Source organism: Drosophila sechellia, unplaced genomic scaffold, assembly GCF_004382195.2.
Source record: "Drosophila sechellia strain sech25 unplaced genomic scaffold, ASM438219v1 U_12, whole genome shotgun sequence".
NCBI lineage: Eukaryota > Metazoa > Arthropoda > Insecta > Diptera > Drosophilidae > Drosophila > Drosophila sechellia.
Window position 1 is genome coordinate 102,730 of NW_022611056.1, and position 18,008 is coordinate 120,737.

Consider the following 18,008-nt stretch of genomic DNA (forward strand, 5'->3'; position numbering starts at 1 on the left):
TAATGGTCAGGGTCTGTCTGTTCTACATTTTTGGTTGGTTTAAGTGGGTTTTCTAATTTGCCTTTTCTGTAATTAGTGTCAATATTAAATTCCTGTCTGTCTTCATTTATTTTGTCTATTTTCTTTTCTTTAATTTTTTAAGTGTCTAATATTGGATGCCCAGCGTATAAGAAAATTTGAGCAGGTGTCTGTCCAGTAGTGTCATGTTTAATTTTATGGTTGTATGTCTAGAGGATTGTTTCTACCTTGCTTAATTTTACTTCTTCATCATCAGATGAATTGATTATACGAATTTTTTCATTTATTGTTTTGTGTAATCTTTCGACGTCTGCTACCCCGTTTTTTGTTGTATTGAGCTGTACTTCGACTTCTTCTTCCTCAAGCCATCGCTTCAAAGCTAAACTGGAGAAAGCTTCGTCTCTGTCTGCCTTTAGTAATTTGGGTTTACCTAGTTGATTAAAAATGCGCATTAATGCGTTTCTGCATTCTATCCAATCCTTAGTTTTAATTGATCAAGTGTAGCGAATTTAGAATAAATATCAATGCAACTGATGTAATGTTTTCCCTCAGATGAATAAATATCTACTACAAATTTTACTCGGCAATGTTCCGTGTTGGGTGTGATTTTTAAAGGCATTTTGGTGTTTCTATGTTCTGTTTTGGCCAAATTGCATATGTTGCATTCGTTTATTATATTCTGAATTAATAGTTGGCTATTTGGAGAGAAGTGATTTTCTTTAAATAATTTTGTCATTTTCTTTATACCAGGGTGTAAAAGTTTTTCATGTGATTGAAGTATGATTTCTTTGAATTCGGCGTAAGAACCAACGTTCTTTAATAGGAAAAGACTGCGAATTACTTTTGTGTAGGTGGTATTAACAATTTCTATGTGTGCTCTTTGAATAATTTCAAAATCTACATCGCTCTCAATATAAATGGTAATGTTTCTATGGATAAAGTGATCGAGTAAAATTTGTTTGGCGTTTTCAAGTGTCATTACATCATATTGAATTGTGGTAATGGAGTTACCGAATATTTTTGAATGTTCTACTTTATTTTTATCAGATTTAATAAAGATTATTTGTTTTTTTAAATAATTTATTGGTTTTTCTGTTAAATGGATAAGGTTGCTATAACTAATGTCCCGTCAGTTGACTAAGGACAACGCTAAGAAATAAAAAAAATAGTTTTTAGGAGAAATAGTTTCACGACTTTATTCTTTGGATCCCAGCTTAAGACTAAAAATCAAATGCAAATTGGATTGAGGAGAAGCCTCAGTATTTGAACAATATTTGTATTTCGGGAGAGCCTCGCTCTTGGGTTCTTAGGATTAGGACACGTTGAAAGAGGGCAGTCAAATCTGCTTTGGTCAGGCTTTAGGATGTTTACAAGAACGGCTGCGCTGCCAAAGATAAACGAATGCTGCGCAGCTGGGATACATTATGGAAAATTACTAGAGTGCATTACTGTTTTCTTTGAAATAATAGAAGTGGCTGGTTTTGACCACCCAAATACGTCACTCCCCTTCCCTTAAAGAGAAGCCTATACTTGGGCTGGGATTGATGGATATAGTGTGGGCAATGGAGTTTCTTCTATTTCTGTTTGTTGTGGTGTGTTTTGATTTTTTCTTATTTTAAGTTTTGCATACAGCATCATAAATGGTTTAAATGATACATATCTTAAATATAAGTACAACAAAATTACTGCAATTATTACAATGATCATTCGTATGTAAAGTGTAATACTTATGGTATTGTTCTCTGAAATCATCTCATCTCAACAATGTCGTTGTGTTTTACAATTTTTATTTTTGTTATATTAAGTGGTGTGTATAGTGGTGTCAAATCTATTTCTGGTTTTAACAGATTTTCACTTAAAATTATACTATTGATTTCTATTTTGCATTGCGTTACTCTTATCATTTATCATTTTGGTTCCTTCTATTTTTATTTTATTAATTGAATTTTGTCAATTTTGGTTAAGAATTGTTTGGGTTAAGTTCCAGGTTACAATTGTGTTTGGTTCTATGTATTTTATTATTTCGTTCGTGTGTACTGGGTTAAAATTACAAATTGGATTTAAGTGTTTAATAATATTGGTGACACATTCATTTTTTACTTCTTTATTTTCGGTATTATAAACTTTATTTTCTTTTTCAAAATATGATTGTGTGTCTTTGTAATCTAGCTGATAGCCATTGGAGTCTGGGCAAGGGATTATTTTAATTGTGTTTATTAGTGAAAGATAAATGGGTATGTGGGATATGATTAATACTTGGTTATCATTGTAGTTAATCCAAGTGGATGTTTTAATGTTTAAAATGTTTTGGCTGTTCACATTTTCAAGTTTGTCGTAGTTTAGTAACTTGGGGTTAAACAGTCCAAGCCTGGAAAGCTGCATAGCCATTTCCAAATCTTCTACGTATTCCGTAAACTGCATTAGTTCGAACAAAAGACTGTCAATGATGGTGTGGTTATTTTCATAATTCTGTATCTTTCGCATTCCTTCATTTATCAATCGTATGGCGTCGCTGAGTTCATGTAATTTTACTGAGCTATGTGCATTGATTTCAAGTTTTTTTTGTATTTCGACTCGATCATTTTCATCTAGTGTTCCAAATAGTTATTTAAAAGCTGAACCCACAATGTTAATAAGACCCCTTTTAATTCTATGTTTCAGGGTAATTCCGGCTAGTTCTCTTTTTATTTTATTGTATAAAAACTTGATCTGGGGTGCATGGTAATCGGTTCGTAGTCTTTGCTCAAAATAGTCAACCACGATGTCTATTTCAGTTAAATTGATTTTTAAGGAATGATGTTCAAAGGAGGATGGTATCTGGACTGGCTTATCAGAAAAAAGGAGATATCCGTGGTTGGTGTCAGTATTATTAATTTGAATTTGTTGTCCATGAACAGCTGTGATCAGTATAAACAATAGTGTTATCGGGTACCAGGTGCCTGTGAAATTGAGAGTTTATTAATTTTCTTTTGATTTTTGAATTGTGTTTTGTAGTAGTGCGTAACTCTATTTCTATTAGTGATTTTGTAATGGTCAGGGTCTGTCTGTTCTACATTTTTGGTTGGTTTAAATGGGTTTTCTAATTTGCCTTTCTGTAGTGGACCTTTTCTGTAATTAGTGTCAATATTAAATTCCTGTTATCTTCATTTATTTTGTCTATTTCCTTTTCTTTAATTTTTTAAGTGTCTAATATTGGATGCCCAGCGTATAAGAAAATTTGAGCAGGTGTCTGTCCAGTAGTGTCATGTTTAATTTTATGGTTGTATGTGTAGAGGATTGTTTCTACCTTGCTTAATTTTACTTCTTCATCATCAGATGAATTGATTATACGAATTTTTTCATTTATTGTTTTGTGTAATCTTTCGACGTCTGCTACCCCGTTTTTTGTTGTATTGAGCTGTACTTCGACTTCTTCTTCCTCAAGCCATCGCTTCAAAGCTAAACTGGAGAAAGCTTCGTCTCTGTCTGCCTTTAGTAATTTGGGTTTACCTAGTTGATTAAAAATGCGCATTAATGCGTTTCTGCATTCTATCCAATCCTTAGTTTTAATTTGATCAAGTGTAGCGAATTTAGAATAAATATCAATGCAACTGATGTAATGTTTTCCCTCAGATGAATAAATATCTACTACAAATTTTACTCGGCAATGTTCCGTGTTGGGTGTGATTTTTAAAGGCATTTTGGTGTTTCTATGTTCTGTTTTGGCCAAATTGCATATGTTGCATTCGTTTATTATATTCTGAATTAATAGTTGGCTATTTGGAGAGAAGTGATTTTCTTTAAATAATTTTGTCATTTTCTTTATACCAGGGTGTAAAAGTTTTTCATGTGATTGAAGTATGATTTCTTTGAATTCGGCGTAAGAACCAACGTTCTTTAATAGGAAAAGACTTCGAATTACTTTTGTGTAGGTGGTATTAACAATTTCTATGTGTGCTCTTTGAATAATTTCAAAATCTACATCGCTCTCAATATAAATCGTAATGTTTCTATGGATAAAGTGATCGAGTAAAATTTGTTTGGCGTTTTCAAGTGTCATTACATCATATTGAATTGTGGTAATGGAGTTACCGAATATTTTTGAATGTTCTACTTTATTTTATCAGATTTAATAAAGATTATTTGTTTTTTTAAATAATTTATTGGTTTTTCTGTTAAATGGATAAGGTTGCTATTGTCTTCTTCTGCACTATGTTGAGTAGCTTCACTATGATGATTTTCTTCAATTTGAATTCTTGATAATGCATCGGCAACTGAATTTTCTTTCCCTTTAATATAATCTATTTTAAATTGGTATTCGCTTAATCTAACTCTCCATCTTTCTAACTTAGCATTCGGTTCCTTTAAGTTATGAAGCCATCTAAGAGGTTGATGGTCACTGGCAATGAGAAATGGTCGCCCTAGTAAATAATGTCTGTTTTTGTGGCCCAAACTATGGCGAGTAATTCTTTTTCGATAGCACTGTAATTTAATTCGTGATCGTTAAGTGTTCTACTAATAAAAGATATAGGATGACCGTTTTGAGAAAGGACAGCCCCGAGGGCCAAGTTACTTGCATCTGTGGTTAAAACAAATTTCTTTTCAAAATCAGGTAATTGTAAAATTGGGTCACGAATTATCAAAGCCTTAAGTTTTTCGAATGCATCTATGTACTCAAGTTTTTGTGTATCTATCTTTGCTCCTTTTTTTAAGCAGCTGGTCATAGGTTTTGCAATGTCTGCGTAATTTGGAATAAATTTGCGATAATAACCTGTTAATCCAAGGAAAGCTCTTATCTCTTTTACTTTTGTCGGAATTGGGTATGAAACTATGGCTTTAACTTTAATAGGATTTGGTTTAATACCATCAGGGGTAACTATGTGACCAAGAAAGTTAGCTTCCTTTTTTAAGAACTCACATTTGTCTAGTTGCAATTTTAAATTTGCATCTGCAAGCTTTGAAAAAACTAATTGTATTGAATTTAAATGTTCTGTAAGGGATGTTGAAAAAATTATAATATCATCCAGATACACCAAACAGTGTTTGTTAAGCAACGGTCGAAGGATATTATTCATGCACCTTTGAAAAGTAGCGGGTGCATGCCTAAGGCCAAATGGCATTCGAAGGTATTCGTAATGATTTTAATTTGGTGGAGAATGCAGTTTTAGAAATTGATTCTTCGTCCATTTCTATTTGATGAAATCCTTTTGCCAGATCGATCGTTGTAAAATATTGGCATTTACCCAGTTTGCCAAGAATTTCGTCCATATTTGGAATTGGATATCTGTCAGGTATGGTTATTTCATTTAGCTTTCTATAATCATTACTACCCTATACTTATTTATGCCAGAAGCATCCGGTTTTTTTGGTACGACCCAAGTAGGACTATTGTATGGCGAATTACTTTCTCTAATTAATCCTGATTCAGCATTACCTGTACTTGGTTTTCTACTTCGATTTCGTGTGTTTGCGCAAGTGGGTATTGTTTCGAAATAAATCGGGGAGTTATGTGTCGTATTTAGTACGTGTTTAATTGTATTTGTAAATGTTAATTTTTCTCCCTTCTTATATTCAAGCCTTTTAACTTGAAAGTTTCCTCCTGATTTAGGTGCTCTAATCGAAACTGTGAAAAATCTAATTTTTTTATTGATTCCTGAGCTTGCAATTGATTCTGGTGTCCTTTGGATATACAAATTTTGGTTTCTTTCGGATTCTGAAGTAATTAATTTGTATGTTTGATCAAAAAGGGTAACTGTATCATTTTTGTAATTAATAACTGATTGAGCATTTTTCAACAATTTTCTGCCAATTAGCATATCGTAATTATTAGAAAATCTGTGCACATAAAATGGTTCGGTTTTTTTGAAAATACTATTTCTGGGTAACATAATCAAGTCGTTCAAGGTAATAGGGTCATTTGATGTTAAAACTTCACATCTACTATTTTGAATGGGAAGACAAAATATATTTTCATTGATCATATTAATTGTTGATCCTGTGTCTAGAAGGCATTTGTATGAGCACCCTTTGTATACTGAGGGTATGTATTTCCTCTAATATGCGTTGTTTGGGGATTTTGGGCTTTGTTGGGATATTGTTGGAAAGGATTTTTTTTGAATAATGGGTTGTGTGTTTATGTATTGGTTGGGTCTGAAATCATTAGGTGCGTGCCACATGGGTGGGTTGTTAGTCATCTGCTGTGTATAGCTAGGTCTAAATGGTTGAATGTATTGATTAAAATTAGGTTGGAATGGTTGGGAATATTGTGAGTAACTTGGTCGATATGGAGTTTGAACATTTGTATTGAATTTTTGTGCTTTCGAATTCTGATCAGAATTTGAATTTTTATTACGATTTTCTGGGTTTTTATAAATTCAAAATTAATGTGTTCTTCATAAATTCCCTCATTTTGTGCAATGGTAATTAAGGATCTTAAGTCTGTAATATCGTGATGGGCTAAAATAGTGAATAATTGTATTGGTAGTTTCCTTATCAGTATCTTAATAGATTCTTTAATAGCCTGAATACAAATAAGAAAATCCGATTGGTTACCTTCCAGGTGTAAGTTTCGAAATTAGTAATTGACGTCGTCTTTCCGCTTCTTCGCAGAATGCTCTTAGGTTTCCTCTGTATGGTGTCTCCCTGAAGTTCTCCAGAAGTTTGTAGTTTTGGTGTTTGAGTTTTAAATTCCGCGATGAGTCTTGCTTTAAGGCTAGACCAATCTTCGATATTCGGAAGTCCCAAAGATCGTGTACCTGTCCGTCCAAGTTCCTTTCGATGGCTCCCAGTAGAATCCTCTGTTGTCGGACATCATTTGTTTGGTAGAGCGAATTACGTAATCCAGCTGACTGGCTTCGGCAAGGTTGTTGTCGCTCAGCGCAACGATTTGTGGTGCGGCAATAATTGGTTGTTACATTTTTATTGTAAAATTTTTAAATTTTGTGTTTTGTTTTTTTTTTTTTGTTTTGTTTCGGATTCAATGTTTTATTATTTTTAAGCTTTCTGTTGTATTATTAAAATTCTATATTGTTCTTTTTTTTTATTTTTATATGTTGGTTTTAAAACTTAGTTGCCTTTGGACTTAATGTTTTTGTTTCGTATTTCACTTCCACTTATTATTGGATAACCGAATTGGAATTATAATCCAAGTTGAGAGTTTTCACGAATTTATTTTGGGAGATGTTTCAAGCACTGGACTATAAAATTTAACTTATTTTCCACTCGAAGGGTACTTTTGTATCCTACCGACTGCGCCAGTAAAATTGTTGTTTTATTTTTGAGTCGAACTAATGTCCCGTCAGTTGACTAAGGACAACGCCAAGAAATAAAAAATAGTTTTTAGGAGAAAAAGTTTCTCGACTTATTCTTTGGATCTCAGCTTAAGACTAAAAATCAACTGCAAATTGGATTGAGGAGAAGCCTCAGTATTTGAACAATATTTGTATTTCGGGAGAGCCTCGCTCTTGGGTCCTTAAGATTAGGTAGCTTGAAAGAGGGCAGTCAAATCTGCTTTGGTCAGGCTTTAGATGTTTACAAGAACGGCTGCGCTGCCAAAGATAAACGAATGCTGCGCAGCTGGGATACATTATGGAAAATAACTAGAGTGCATTACTGTTTTCTATGAAATAATATAGTGGCTGGTTTGGACCACCCAAATACGTCACTCCCCTTCCCTTAAAGAGAAGCCTATACTTGGCTGGGATTAGATGGATATAGTGTGGGAAATGGAGTTCTTCATTTCTGTTTGTTGTGGTTGTGTTTTGATTTTTCTTATTTTAAGTTTTGCATGCAGCATCATAAATGGTTTAAATGATACATATCTTAAATATAAGTACAACAAAATTAGTGCAATTATTACAATGATCATTCGTATGTAAAGTGTAATATTGTTCTCTGAAATCATCTCATCTCAACAATGTCGTTGTGTTTTACAATTTTATTTTTGTTTATATTAAGTGGGTGTATAGTGGTGTCAAATTATTTTCTGGTTTTAACAGTTTTCACTTAAAATTATACTATTGATTTCTATTTTGCATTGCGTTACTCTTATCATTTATCATTTTGTTCCTTCTATTTTTATTTTATTAATTGAATTTTGTCAATTTTGGTTAAGAATTGTTTGGGTTAAGTTCCAGGTTACAATTGTGTTTGGTTCTATGTATTTTATTATTCGTTCGTGTGTACTGGCTTAAAATTACAAATTGGATTTAAGTGTTAATAATATTGGTGACACATTCATTTTTTACTTCTTTATTTTCTGTATTAAAACTTTATTTATTTTTTTTCAAAATATGATTGTGTGTCGGTGTAATCTAGCTGATAGAGTTGGAGTGGAAAGATAAATGGGTATGTGGGATATGATTAATACTTGGTTATCATTGTAGTTAATCCAAGTGGATGTTTTAATGTTTAAAATGTTTTGGCTGTTCACATTTTCAAGTTTGTCGTAGTTTAGTAACTTGGGGTTAAACAGTCCAAGCCTAGAAAGGTGCATAGCCATTTCCAAATCTTCTACGTATTCCGTAAACTGCATTAGTTCGAACAAAAGACTGTCAATGATGGTGTGTTATTTCATAATTCTGTATCTTTCGCATTCCTTCATTTATCAATCGTATGGCGTCGCTGAGTTCATGTAATTTTACTGAGCTATATGCATTTATTTCAATTTTTCTGTATTTCTACTCGATTATTTCATCTAGTGCTCCAAATAGTTATTTAAAAGCTGAACCCACAATGTTAATAAGACCCCTTTTGTTTCTATGTTTCAGGGTAATTCCGGCTAGTTTCTTTTTATTTATTGTATAAAAATTTGATCTGGGGTGCATGGTAATCGGTTCGTAGTCTTTGCTCAAAATAGTCAACCACGATGTCTATTTCAGTTAAATTGATTTTTAAGAATGATGTTCAAAGGAGGATGGTATCTGGACTAGCTTATCAGAAAAAAGGAGATATCCGTGGTTGGTGTCATATTAATTGTTGATACTGTGTCTAGAAGCATTTGTTTGAGCACCCTTTGTATTTTATTTTTATGTATTTGTGTTGTCCGGGCTGTTAACCGAAAATTTTCGTTTAGTTCAGAATTATTTGGGTTTGTTGTATTAATTTGACAGATTGGACTTGTTGTTGCCCTTCATTAATGAAGCCATGATTTTTGATACGGATTGTATTGATTTTGGTTATAATACTGTTGCTCGTAATAATTAGGTTGGACTTGTTCGAATTCATGCGCGTCTTGGAATCTAATTTCGTCAATAGACATTTTAGTTTGTTCACTGTCCGATGGTCTTAGTCGTTTAGTAATCGGGAAGTTAGTATTTTTATATGTAGAGGGTTGTTGTAGTCGAGGGTATGTATTTCCTCTAAAATGCCGTTGTTTGGGGATTTGGGGCTTTGTTGGGATATTGTTGGAAAGGTTTTTTTGAATAATGGGTTGTGTGTTTATGTATTGGTTGGGTCTGAAATCATTAGGTGCGTGCCACATGGGTGGGTTGTTAATCATCTGCTGTGTATAGCTAGGTCTAAATGGTTGAATGTATTGATTAAAATTAGGTTGGAATGGTTGGGAATAGTAACTTGGTCGATATTGAGTTTGAACATTTGTATTGAATTTTTGTGCTTTCGAATTCTGATTAGAATTTGAATTTGTATTACGATATTCTGGGTTTTTATAAAAATTCAAAAATTAATGTGTTCTTCATAAATTCCCTCATTTTGTGCAATGATAATTAAGGAATCTTAAGTCTGTAATATCGTGATGGGCTAAAATAGTGAATAATTGTATTGGTAGTTTCCTTATCAGTATCTTAATAGATGCTTTAATAGCCTGAATATAAATAAGAAAATCCGAAAATCCGACTTCGATATTCGGAAGTCCCAAAGATCGTGTAACCTGTCCGTCCAAGTTCCTTTCGATGGCTCCCAGTAGAACCCTCTGTTGTCGGACATCATTTGTTTGGTAGAGCGAAATTACGTAATCCACTCTGCTGACAAAGGTGTGAAGGGTTTCTGGATCACCCTTGAATGGCATAATGTCTTTAAGGTGCCGACGGGCTTCGGCAAGGTTGTTGTCGCTCAGCGCAACGATTTGGGGTGCGGCAATAATTGGTTGTGACATTTTTTATTGTAAAATTTTTAAATTTTGTGTTTTGTTTTTTTTTTTTTGTTTTGTTTCGGATTCAATGTTATTATTATTTTTAAGCCTTTCTAGTTTCACTTTTTTTTTTATTTTTTGTAAATTTTTTGTTGTATTATTAAAATTCTATATTGTTCTTTTTTTTTATTTTTATATGTTGGTTTTAAAACTTAATTGCCTTTGGACTTAATGTTTTTGTTTCGTATTTCACTTCCACTTATTATTGGATAACCGAATTGTAATTATAATCCAAGTTGAAGAGTTTTCACGAATTTATTTTGGGAGATGCTTCGAGCACTGGACTATAAAATTTAACTTATTTTCCACTCCAAGGTTCTTTTTTCGGATACTTTTGTATCCTACCGACTGCGCCAGTAAAATTGTTGTTTTATTTTTGAGTCGAACTAATTTCCCGTCAGTTGACTAAGGACAACGCTAAGAAATAAAAAAAATAGTTTTTAGGAGAAATAGTTTCACGACTTTATTCTTTGGATCCCAGCTTAAGACTAAAATTAAATGCAAATTGGATTGAGGAGAAGCCTCAGTATTTGAACAATATTTGTATTTCGGGAGAGCCTCGCTCTTGGGTCCTTAAGATTAGGTAGCGTTGAAAGAGGGCAGTCAAATCTGCTTTGGTCAGGCTTTAGGATGTTTACAAGAACGGCTGCGCTGCCAAAGATAAACGAATGCTGCGCAGCTGGGATACATTATGGAAAATTACTAGAGTGCATTACTGTTTTCTTTGAAATAATAGAAGTGGCTGGTTTGGACCACCCAAATACGTCACTCCCCTTCCCTTAAAGAGAAGCCTATACTTGGGCTGGGATTGATGGATATAGTGTGGGAAATGGAGTTTCTTCTATTTCTGTTTGTTGTGGTGTGTTTTGATTTTTCTTATTTTAAGTTTTGCATGCAGCATCATAAATGGTTTAAATGATACATATCTTAAATATAAGTACAACAAAATTAGTGCAATTATTACAATGATCATTCGTATGTAAAGTGTAATATTGTTCTCTGAAATCATCTCATCTCAACAATGTCGTTGTGTTTTACAATTTTTATTTTTGTTATATTAAGTGGTGTGTATAGTGGTGTCAAATCTATTTCTGGTTTAACAGATTTTCACTTAAAATTATACTATTGATTTCTATTTTGCATTGCGTTACTCTTATCATTTATCATTTTGGTTCCTTCTATTTTTATTTTATTAATTGAATTTGTCAATTTTGGTTAAGAATTGTTTGGGTTAAGTTCCAGGTTACAATTGTGTTTGTTCTATGTATTTTATTATTTCGTTCGTGTGTACTGGCTTAAAATTACAAATTGGATTTAAGTGTTTAATAATATTGGTGACACATTCATTTTTACTTCTTTATTTTCTGTATTATAAACTTTATTTATTTTTTTTTCAAAATATGATTGTGTGTCGGTGTAATCTAGCTGATAGAGTTGGAGTGGAAAGATAAATGGGTATGTGGGATATGATTAATACTTGGTTATCATTGTAGTTAATCCAAGTGGATGTTTTAATGTTTAAAATGTTTTGGCTGTTCACATTTTCAAGTTTGTCGTAGTTTAGTAACTTGGGGTTTAAACAGTCCAAGCCTAGAAAGGTGCATAGCCATTTCCAAATCTTCTACGTATTCCGTAAACTGCATTAGTTCGAACAAAAGACTGTCAATGATGGTGTGGTTATTTCATAATTCTGTATCTTTCGCATTCCTTCATTTATCAATCGTATGGCGTCGCTGAGTTCATGTAATTTTACTGAGCTATATGCATTTATTTCAATTTTTTCTGTATTTCTACTCGATTATTTTCATCTAGTGCTCCAAATAGTTATTTAAAAGCTGAACCCACAATGTTAATAAGACCCCTTTTGTTTCTATGTTCAGGGTAATTCCGGCTAGTTCTCTTTTTATTTTATTGTATAAAAATTTGATCTGGGGTGCATGGTAATCGGTTCGTAGTCTTTGCTCAAAATAGTCAACCACGATGTCTATTTCAGTTAAATTGATTTTTAAGGAATGATGTTCAAAGGAGGATGGTATCTGGACTAGCTTATCAGAAAAAAGAGATATCCGTGGTTGGTGTCAGTATTATTAATTTGAATTTGTTGTCCATGAACAGCTGTGATCAGTATAAACAATAGTGTTATCGGGTACCAGGTGATTGAGAGTTTATTAATTTTCTTTTGATTTTTGAATTGTGTTTTGTAGTAGTGCGTAACTCTATTTCTATTAGTGATTTTGTAATGGTCAGGGTCTGTCTGTTCTACATTTTTGGTTGGTTTAAATGGGTTTTCTAATTTGCCTTTCTGTAGTGGACCTTTTCTGTAATTAGTGTCAATATTAAATTCCTGTCTGTCTTCATTTATTTTGTCTATTTTCTTTTCTTTAATTTTTTAAGTGTCTAATATTGGATGCCCAGCGTATAAGAAAATTTGAGCAGGTGTCTGTCCAGTAGTGTCATGTTTAATTTTATGGTTGTATGTGTAGAGGATTGTTTCTACCTTTGCTTAATTTTACTTCTTCATCATCAGATGAATTGATTATACGAATTTTTTCATTTATTGTTTTGTGTAATCTTTCGACGTCTGCTACCCCCGTTTTTTGCTGTATTGAGCTGTAATTCGACTTCTTCTTCCTCAAGCCATCGCTTCAAAGCTAAACTGGAGAAAGCTTCGTCTCTGTCTGCCTTTAGTAATTTGGGTTTACCTAGTTGATTAAAAATGCGCATTAATGCGTTTCTGCATTCTATCCAGTCCTTAGTTTTAATTTGCTGAAGTGTAGCGAATTTAGAACAAATATCAATGCAACTGATGTAATGTTTTCCTCAGATGAATAAATATCTACTACAAATTTTTTTCGGCAATGTTCCGTGTTGGGTGTGATTTTTAAAGGCATTTGGTGTTTCTATGTTCTGTTTTGGCCAAACTGCATATGTTGCATTCGTTTATTATATTCTGAATTAATAGTTGGCTATTTGGAGAGAAGTGATTTTCTTTAAATAATTTTGTCATTTTCTGTATACCAGGGTGTAAAAGTTTTTCATGTGATTGAATTCGGCGTAAGAACCAACGTTCTTTAATAGGAAAAGACTGCGAATTACTTTTGTGTAGGTGGTATTAATAATTTTGCTCTTTGAATAATTTCAAAATCTACATCGCCTCTCAATATAAATGGTAATGTTTCTATGGATAAAGTGATCGAGTAAAATTTGTTTGGCGTTTTCAAGTGTCATTACATCATATTGAATTGTGGTAATGGAGTTACCGAATATTTTTGAATGCTCTACTTTATTTTTATCGGATTTAATAAAGATTATTTGTTTTTTAAATAATTTATTGGTTTTTCTGTTAAATGGATAAGGTTGCTATTGTCTTCTTCTGCACTATGTTGAGTAGCTTCACTATGATGATTTTCTTCAATTTTAATTCTTGATAATGCATCGGCAACTGAATTTTCTTTCCCTTTAATATAATCTATTTTAAATTGGTATTCGCTTAATCTAACTCTCCATCTTTCTAACTTAGCATTCGGTTCCTTTAAGTTATGAAGCCATCTAAGAGGTTGATGGTCACTGGCAATGAGAAATGTCGCCCTAGTAAATAATGTCTGTTTTTGTGGCCCAAACTATGGCGAGTAATTCTTTTTCGATAGCACTGTAATTTAATTCGTGATCGTTAAGTGTTCTACTAATAAAAGATATAGGATGACCGTTTTGAGAAAGGACAGCCCCGAGGGCCAAGTTACTTGCATCTGTGGTTAAAACAAATTTCTTTTCAAAATCAGGTAATTGTAAAATTGGGTCACGAATTATCAAAGCCTTAAGTTTTTCGAATGCATCTATATATGTACTCAAGTATCAAGTAGTATTTGTGTATCTATCTTTGGCTCCTTTTTTTAAGCAGCTGGTCATAGGTTTGCAATGTCTGCGTAATTTGGAATAAATTTGCGATAATAACCTGTTAATCCAAGGAAAGCTCTTATCTCTTTTACTTTTGTCGGAATTGGGTATGAAACTATGGCTTTAACTTTAATAGGATTTGGTTTAATACCATCAGGGGTAACTATGTGACCAAGAAAGTTAGCTTCCTTTTTTTAAGAACTCACATTTGTCTAGTTGCAATTTTAAATTTGCATCTGCAAGCTTTGTAAAAACTAATTGTATTGAATTTAAATGTTCTGTAAGGGATGTTGAAAAAATTATATTATCATCCAGATACACCAAACAGTGTTTGTTAAGCAACGGTCGAAGGATATTATTCATGCACCTTTGAAAAGTAGCGGGTGCATTCCTAAGGCCAAATGGCATTCGAAGGTATTCGTAATGATTTTAATTTGGTGGAGAATGCAGTTTTAGAAATTGATCTTCGTCCATTTCTATTTGATGAAATCCTTTTGCCAGATCGATCGTTGTAAAATATTGGCATTTACCCAGTTTGCCAAGAATTTCGTCCATATTTGGAATTGGATATCTGTCAGGTATGGTTATTTCATTTAGCTTTCTATAATCAATTACTACCCTATACTTATTTATGCCAAAAGCATCCGGTTTTTTTGGTACGACCCAAGTAGGACTATTGTATGGCGAATTACTTTCTCTAATTAATCCCTGATTCAGCATTTCCTGTACTTGGTTTTCTACTTCGATTTCGTGTGTTTGCGCAAGTGGGTATTGTTTCGAATAATCGGGAGTTATGTGTCGTATTTAGTACGTGTTTAATTGTATTTGTAAATGTTAATTTTTCTCCCTTCTTATATTCAAGATTTCTTAATTTATTTAATAAGCCTTTTAACTTGAAAGTTTCCTCCTGATTTAGGTGATCTAATCGAAACTGTGAAAAATCTAATTTTTTTATTGATTCCTGAGCTGAGCTTGCAATTGATTCTGGTGTCCTTTGGATATACAAATTTTGGTTTCTTTCGGATTGTGAAGTAATTAATTTGTATGTTTGATCAAAAAGGGTAACTGTATCATTTTTGTAATTAATAACTGATTGAGCATTTTTCAACAATTTTCTGCCAATTAGCATATCGTAATTATTAGAAAATCTGTTCACATAAAATGGTTCGGTTTTTTTTGAAAATACTATTTCTGGGTAACATAATCAAGTCGTTCAAGGTAATAGGGTCATTTGATGTTAAAACTTCACATCTACTATTTTGAATGGGAATACAAAAATATTTTCATTGATCATATTAATTGTTGATCCTTATCTAGAAGCATTTGTATAGCACCCTTTGTATTACTATTTTTATGTATTTGGTTGTCCGGGGCTGTTAACCGAACATTTTCGTTTAGTTCAGAATTATTTTGGGTTTGTTTTTTATTAATTTGTACAGATTGGACTTGTTGTTGCCCTTCATTAATGAAGCCATGATTTTGATACGGATTGTATTGATTTTGGTTATAATACTGTTGCTCCGTAATAATTAGGTTGGACTTGTTCGAATTCATGCCCGTCTTGGAATCTAATTTCGTCAATAGACATTTAGTTTGTCACTGTCCGATGGTCTTAGTCGTTATTAATCGGGAAGTTAGTATTTTTATATGTAGAGGGTTTTGTAGTCGAGGGTATGTATTTCCTCTAAATGAGTTGTTTGGGGATTTTGGGCTTGTTGGGATATTGTTGGAAAGGATTTTTTTTGAATAATGGGTTGTGTGTTTATGTATTGGTTGGGTCTGAAATCATTAGGTGCGTGCCACATGGGTGGGTTGTGTATAGCTAGGTCTAAATGGTTGAATGTATTGATTAAAAATAGTTGGAATGGTTGGGAATATTGTGAGTAACTTGGTCGATATGGAGTTTGAACATTGTATTGAATTTTTGTGCTTTCGAATTCTGATTAGAATCTGAATTTTTATTACGATATTCTGGGTTTTTATAAAATCAAATTAATGTGTTCTTCATAAATTCCCTCATTTTGTGCAATGGTAATTAATCTGTCATATCGTGATGGCTAAAATAGTGAATAATTGTATTGGTAGTCTCCTTATCAGTATCTTAATAGATTCTTTAATAGCCTGAATATAAATAAGAAAAATCCGATTGGTTACCTTCCAGGTGTATTTTCGAAATTATAATTGACGTCGTCTTTCCGCTTCTTCGCAGAATGCTCTTAGGTTTCCTCTGTATGGTGAAGTTCTCCAGAAGTTTGTAGTTTGGTGTTTGAGTTTTAAATTCCGCGATGAGTCTTGCTTTAAGGCTAGACCAATCTTCGATATTCGGAAGTCCCAAAGATCGTGTAACCTGTCCGTCCAAGTTCCTTTCGATGGCTCCCAGTAGAATCCTCTGTTGTCGGACATCATTTGTTTGGTAGAGCGAAATTACGTAATCCAGCTGCCGACTGGCTTCGGCAAGGTTGTTGACGCTCAGCGCAACGATTTGGGGTGCGGCAATAATTGGTTGTTACATTTTTATTGTAAAATTTTTAAATTTTGTGTTTTGTTTTTTTTTTGTTTTGTTTCGGATTCAATGTTATTATTATTTTTAAGCTTTCTAGTTTCACTTTTTTTTTTATTTTTGTAAATTTTCTGTTGTATTATTAAAATTCTATATTGTTCTTTTTTTTTATTTTAATGTTGGTTTTAAAACTTAGTTGCCTTTGGACTTAATGTTTTTGTTTCGTATTTCACTTCCACTTATTATTGGATAACCGAATTGGAATTATAATCCAAGTTGAAGAGTTTTTCACGAATTTATTTTGGAGATGTTTCAAGCACTGGACTATAAAATTTAACTTATTTTCCACTCGAAGGTACTTTTGTATCCTACGACTGCGCCAGTAAAATTGTTGTTTTATTTTTGAGTCGAACTAATGTCCCGTCAGTTGACTAAGGACAACGCTAAGAAATAAAAAAATAGTTTTTAGGAGAAAAAGTTTCTCGACTTTATTCTTTGGATCTCAGCTTAAGACTAAAAATCAACTGCAAATTGGATTGAGGAGAAGCCTCAGTATTTGAACAATATTTGTATTTCGGAGAGCCTCGCTCTTGGGTTCTTAGGATTAGGCAGCTGCGCTGCCAAAGATAAACGAATGCTGCGCAGCTGGGATACATTATGGAAAATTACTAGAGTGCATTACTGTTTTCTTTAAAATAATAGAAGTGGCTGGTTTGGACCAACCAAATACGTCACTATATATGTAAAGGGTAGCTAATTCGAACGGCGATCTTAACAGACGAATTTAAAAAACTTTAAAATTATAATAGTCAGGGCGTGAATTATTAATTTTAATTTTGTTTATCATATTGCCAAAACTCCAAATATGTAAATTTGTTTCTTCGATCAGAATTGATTTCGGCCCGAAAATCGTCTAGCACAATACGCACACATATACGCGTTCTCGTCTATTGTTTTTACGCACACGAGCAAGCCAAATTCAATTTTTAGATTTCTTACGCTCTCAGCGTAAGCGAGCGGAAAGAGAGCAATTTTGCCGTCACTCTCTTAGCTTGTCGACTATCTTAGCTAGGTGTATGGTGGGGTCGTCCGCGAAGCTTTTTGTAAATATGCGTTGGATTGCTGGCGTGGTTCAATGATTCTTGGCTTAAAGCTAGCTCTGGCGGCTCTGCTGGTGGTCGGAAGGCTGTCATTGCCGACTCGCGTGGGGTTCCCAGTAATTTTTTTCATTCCTTTCCTTTCGGAGCATGTCCTGGTAGTTTTCCAGCTTTTCGAGTCCTTTGGTCCTCGCTTTATAGCAGCCGGTGACTTTAACGCCAAACATTCTTGGTGGGGGTCCCGCTCCATCAACCCCAAAGGCAGAACGCTCCACAGGTTCGTGCAGAGCAGAAGACTGGATTGCCACTCCACTGGTGAGACAACCCACTGGCCTACTAACCCTGCCTTGCTACCCGACCTCTTGGATCT

At 33.4% G+C, this 18,008-nt stretch overlaps 1 long non-coding RNA gene across 1 annotated transcript; it reads left to right on the plus strand.

Annotated features, from left to right (window-relative positions):
* The first annotated feature begins 771 nt into the window (after positions 1–771).
* LOC116802453 lies at positions 772–13,269 on the plus strand. Its single transcript, XR_004362747.1, has 3 exons — positions 772–817; positions 5,289–5,293; positions 13,207–13,269. It is a non-coding gene; the product is annotated as an uncharacterized LOC116802453 (long non-coding RNA).
* Positions 13,270–18,008: the final 4,739 nt, after the last annotated feature.